The 6,226-nt window shown below is 41.1% G+C and overlaps 1 pseudogene; it reads left to right on the forward strand.

The window, feature by feature from the left end:
* The first annotated feature begins 281 nt into the window (after positions 1-281).
* On the forward strand, positions 282-1,157 carry LOC144134298 (uncharacterized; annotated as a pseudogene).
* The last annotated feature ends 5,069 nt before the right edge of the window (positions 1,158-6,226 follow it).

Below are 6,226 nucleotides of genomic sequence, written 5' to 3' on the forward strand. Positions count from 1 at the left end.
CAGTTACCGTTGCCTGTATGCGGACCAGAAATTGAAGCAAGTGCACCTTATTCAGGAGAAGTCGAAGACAGCGCACCTGACTCAGGGGCGACACAGATATCAATTCCATTCCACATAAGGTATCATTGTCAGCAGCATTATTTATGTATTTATTGCATTTGTTGGCTGTGAAAATAAATTACATTATCTGCTTAAGATATCCCTGCTGAGCTTCAGGCCGTAAGGAAGGAGATTGGCGTGCAAGTGAACACATTCGATGCTGCACGAAACAACCACTGAGCATGGCAAGTAATCAGGGAGAAAAAGATCTGAGCATCTTAACTAGAATTTCCTGCTTCCAGCTGTTCTATAACATGTGCGATGTTTATACTGACAGCCGGATGCCCATCCAAGCAAATTGGTTTTGCTTATCAAACGAAGACGCGGTGTTGTTAACGCTCATCAAGCTTCACCACAACATGTCATTCGCATTACTTGGCGTGCTTTTTGGCATTCAGCGCACCGCAGCATCAGTAATATTCAAGGCCGGTGTTATAATCTTGGCTGAAATAATCAAAAATGCAGTCTTTTGGCCCAGCAAGACAGCTCTTGTTGATAACTTGACAGTGTACTTCATGTATTCAAGTGTGAGAGACTGCTAGACTGCACGGAGATCCTGATGCAGAGCCCGAAGGATATGGAGTCCCAGCTTTTGACATACAGCTGGTACAAAGGTGTGTACATAGCTAAGGCTTTAGTCTGTGAGACAGCTGGAGGTCACATAAGTTATGTAAGCAAAGCTTATGGTGGCCGGGCATTAGAATCCCATATAACGAAGGAAAGCAAGATACTGGAAGAGTATCTACCTGCGATTGATAGTGCCATGGTGGATAAAGGGTTCTTGATAGACAAACTCTGACTTGAGCATCAAATCACAGTGGTGCGTCCACCATTCTTACGCAAGAGAAAGCAACTTACAAAAAATGAAGCTGAAAAAAAGCAAAGTATCGCAGCCGCTCGTGTTCATGTCGAGCGTGCAGACGAAGGTGTTTAGGATATTGACGGAGAACTTGGGCACTGAGCTTTTTGCTTACATTGATGACATTATGCAAGTCATTGCGGGTATTGTGAATCTCTACAAGCCCATCTTCAGCAGCGAAAAGTTTTTGGTACAGTAGAAGACTACCAAAGTGCATGGACAATGTTTCAGTAGTTTCTTCTTAGATTGTTTCCTACGGCTTCTTTATTTGTTTGCTTGAACGAAGTTGTAATCATTTTTTCTATATTCTCTTAAGTGAGTTGTACATTGCATTTTCTTCTTTGTTTATGTTCTTATCACCAGTTTTCATCATATGCCTTAATTTCGATCGTTACTTCCGTTGCATATATGCTTGAGGTGTCTTGCTACTCTTGAGCAAAATGTTTTTCTGTAATCTTTTAGTGTTTTTATTTCATACACGCTTTTTCTTCCTTGTGTAAGTCCCACCAAATCTGTTCCCCCTTTGGAATGGCGGGGCATTCCTGTATATAAGTAACTACTCAGCAAACAGCATGACAATAAGTGCGCAAGTTGTGTTTTCAGTCTCAGTAATAGCAAAGTTTGAAATGCTTAAGGCAAACACACTCTTTATTGCCAACCATGGGCATAGTAAAAATGTATTAATGGTGGACAGTTTTCATTGAGTTACAAGGGAAGGCAACACATAAGTCTTGAAAAAGTAGACAGCCCTCTCCACAACATCATTGAAGAAAGAAGTGTTGAGCTCTACAGGAAACAAGTAGCTTTCGCTGTCTTGAAACACAAAAACATCTGCTCTAGACACCATTGCCAAACTCAACTGCACCTGCACTTGACAGAAATACCCGCTGGTCTTCTTTAGACACAAGCTTATGCCTTCACTTGTTATTTCTTTTGTCTTGAATTCGTCTACACTGAGCGGGCACTTCACTTCAAGAACTCTTGGAGCGTCGCGTGTGACTAGCCCATCTGGACTGCCGCCAATACATGAATGCTGGTCTGAAATTAAAAGTCCTCACTTTTCAACTTTAACATTTTCACGCTCACTTGTAGCTAAATAAGCCATCTTTGCTTTTTCTTCTAGAAGAGTGCCTCTTAACACTGCAGGTGTCTGCACTGAGTTTTCTTGCAGCACAACTCTCAGCAGAGGTCGCACATCACCTGAGCTCATCCTTGTTCTGAGTGTGTGCACTCGTGTAAACAGAATATGCATTTGATGCTGTCACCATTCCTTTTCTGCATATCAACCAGTCTGGAGAATTTGCTTGGGCCTTTGTTAAGTTATTTATGATGTGAATTTCTGTGTTTGTGTATATTTGTTGGAGGTGGCTGTAAATTTCTTTGGCTGAGAGCGCTCCTGCTGCAATTACCTTCTCAGCAGCTTCAACAAGTGCTGGTTTATTTCTCATGCCAAGGTTTGCTCGTCTTCCTGTGCTTGTTGCACTATCTTCATACTGCTCATGCAGCTGAACAGTAGGTGAGATTGGCTGTATGGGAAGCAGTGGCGCATCGCTGCATGATGGATCCACAGTCGTATTGCCTGAACCTTTACTTGACAATGGGTATATCAGTTGCTCACAGCGACTTCCTGAAAATTTGTTCGTGTGCTTTTAATCAAAAGTAAATTTCTGTGCATTTTTTGTATTTGGTTATGTTGCTCTCACTAAAAGACATGCATACTGAAGCATCTATTTTCTCCTTAAACCTTTTATTTAGGGGTGCAAAACAGTAAGCCCAAAAACAAGCACAAACAGTGATAATGCACTATATGAAAAAGTTTACACACAGTAAATAAGCTTGCTAATTGGTGGCATTGGTGCGTTTCAATTGGCATGATATAACAAGGTGCTAAGTCACGAAGCAGATTGCATCAAGCTACACTATAACAATATATCCACTAACTGCCTTCACTGTGGCAGAGTGCAACACAGTTGTATGGCAATTCTTGAAGCACCTGCCTCTTTTAGCCTGAAACGCGAAAGATTCCATCAGCGTACTTTACTGAGTACACTAACAGCACTTTTCACTTCACGTTACCACTTTTTAATCGTCATTAGGATGACAAAAACTCAACATAGTACAGCTCTTATACTGTTGCATGGCTGCTCTCAACAAACTTTCTGCTGCTGAACTCGATCAGTACTCCAGAGATTCTCAAGGTGCATTGGAAGAGGCTGTGGTGCCATCATACTTACTAAACAGCCACGCTCGAAATGAAAATGTTTCACTTAAAATTACAGATTAATATTTTTGCATGTCAAGCAACATTTCCAAGTAATTGTTTATATTTTGATTCTTTTTCTCCTTGTTTAACACATCAATCCTCTTAGAAATAATTAAAAATCATCGGTTGTATTGTTCTAACCATCGTAAATCAAGTATTCCAGCTATAGTGAACGAACAACATTGATAACGGCCAAGGCTTGTTAGTCTTAGTGCAGTCTGTGCGAAGTGCACTCAAAAACTACAAAGAGCATTGACCGCAATGATCATTTAAAGCACTTATCTGACGCTAGTATTATGAACAAAGCAAGCACTTGAAACCACGAAAAAAGTCACTTTTGCAAAATCATTGTAACTTTGATAAAACCTGCAGCATGCATTGTAGAGAGGTTGGCACATATAAGTGCTCGAGTACAAACACCTGCGCTACTGTATTCGTAATCAAAAGAAGCAGCAGTAAACTGGTTTTTTATCTTATGAAGGGCACATACACTTGAAAATATACTCTGTCTTTGTGTCCTAGTATATGAGCGAAATAATGATGAGCGACTATGCACTTCATTTTGCCGCTACAAATTTCATGTATGGTTACAGCAAGATCAAATTTGCACCATAAAAACAACATCTAGCATTGCTACAGTTTGAAGTGCAGTCATAACGGCCAATCATAATCATATGCTTACAAAATAATATTCTGTAATACTCTATCCTCCTCTTATTTCAAATGTGATGCAACGTCTATCATGACTTACCTTTTTCGTACAATGCAGGTCAATTATTTTCCTTGGTGCATATTTTCCTTTCACACCAGCTTTCTGATCTCTTCTTCATTGCTGCGGCAAATCAGTAGATGACATGAGGTCGAAGGTCTCTGCGTCATGAATGTGCAGCAGCAAAGCGTCCATGTGCTTGCACTTGTGCTGCCTACGAAAAAAATAAAGGCATAACCAACTTCTGTTTCCTAAAACAAAGCACGCATATCAGCATAAATTTGTAAGCTTTACCAAACACACCTTACATTAAAATGTTCTCAGTTGTCTCAGCAGTATATGCTGATTACATGTTACAATGTTTCATAATATTGTTAGCAATATGTGGAATTTGATTGACAGAAAATTGCCGGCAGAGCAAAAGATAAACTACAACAGTTATATTACTTCCAAGAAACCATCGTTAGTATTCATACCCTGCTTTCCAAGTGGAAGATCCAGCAGTCACTGCCCTTCCTTTTATTTATTTCTCCAGTTCGTGACGTTCTTCGTTGACAGCGGTGGTCCGAAGGATAAGCCCAACAAACGCGACCTCATCGTCTTTGCAAAGCTTCAGGCTGCACACCACCACGTGTTTCGCCTTATAGACGGCCTCCCCGTCTTTTAAAAACCCGGAGGTCTCAAATTTATTCTCAATGATGTCATTGATGCTCCGTGTGTTTCACTGAAATAAACTAAACGATTCTGCAGCGTAACAGACAAATAAAAAACATGCACGCAGCCTTAAACGGACTGATACTTTTAAGTGGCCGAGAAGGCCGTAAACACGAGATAGAACATTACAAATGGCGACCTCATGAGGAAAGGGTAAAAAAAACTACTCTGCGCGGGGTAAACACACATTCGCCCAAAGCGCGAATGGCAATATGATCGCGGTCAATAAGCAAGAATGCGCGGCGTGAAATACAGCACAGTTACATTTAAATATTTCTCCACGTCGTCTCCATCGTCCAACCTGACTGCTCCGACTACGTTCCAGGGTGCAGTCGAACGGCGCCGCTTCCGCCGGCACTGCCCGAAAGCGCTCCGCACCTGTCACGGAGAAATCATATTACCGAAATTCAGAGACCGCTCACCTCTGACCGGTGGTGTGGCACCTTCTGTTCTCTCCATAGCATGAACAACAATGCTAGCCGATTCATGGTCGTTAACACTTCAGCAGCTCGCTCACACGGTAACGTGGTTTGCTTTTGCCGAGGGAGTGAGCTTGAAGCCACAAATTGAGCGTAAACAGGTCCAGAACCAAGTGTATGCGTTAAATGAGTAAATAAACTATCAGCGCGCAACTAAACCACGTGGGAAAGTGCCACACAGTATCAGTTCAGCGCACGTTATCCTACTTCGTGCGTCAGGCGAGCGCCGCCGAGAGGTGGTGCCACAGTATGTCCTCGCGCCCAATACAGGACTAGGAAGTGAAAACGAATCATATTATTCTGATGTTGCGTTCCTGCTAAGCTCTGATATTATCGAGTAGTTTTATTAAACGTTTTCTATGATATATGACGAAAGTGCTTCTACAATGTTTTTTTCGTGCAATAGTCGAGTTAGAGAGGATCCTGGGTTTTGAACTTTGAAGCGGATTTAAATTTATGGTAAATATATCTAACTAGCCTTTTAAGCATCTACTTCCTTTAGAGGTAGGAATTAACATTTAGAACGTTAGGTTTATGCCTCTTTCCCTAAAAACAGCCAGAACTGCCCAATGCTAGGCACAGAAAAATTCTTTAAAAATGTTTAGGATAATGTGTTTCAATATGTTTCGGAGTAATAGGATCATCCTCTTTGTGTCCTAATGATAACCTGCATTAATAGCTTTCATAACTTAGGTCTTTCGTAAAAAATACCATTTGAGGAAGGCAAACCGCTGCCCGGTGTGATAAGTCAGCCCAAATGAACGTAAATATCGGGTAAATACAGGAGGTTTCTTTTCAGTCGTTTAAGAGCTGATAATTTCAAAACACCTCCCAACTCTTCTTCGCAGCTAGCCCTCAGAATCGTACATCCTCGGAACATTTCCCTGTCTTACACTCCTCACTGCATAGAGCACCTAACTGTATTCAGTATATACTTTAGATAAAATTCTTTAATAGCTACAAAGGACCGCTCCTCAGGTTCGGCTCTATGGCAATGTCGACACCTTCTTGAATAATAATTTTAATTATTTATTGTTTGAGGTTTTCTGATTACTTTATAAATAGTTAAGTTTAAAGAACGCTCAGTAAAGAAAGTTAACCTA

The sequence above is a fragment of the Amblyomma americanum genome, chromosome 5 (assembly GCF_052857255.1).
Source record: "Amblyomma americanum isolate KBUSLIRL-KWMA chromosome 5, ASM5285725v1, whole genome shotgun sequence".
Classification (NCBI taxonomy): domain Eukaryota; kingdom Metazoa; phylum Arthropoda; class Arachnida; order Ixodida; family Ixodidae; genus Amblyomma; species Amblyomma americanum.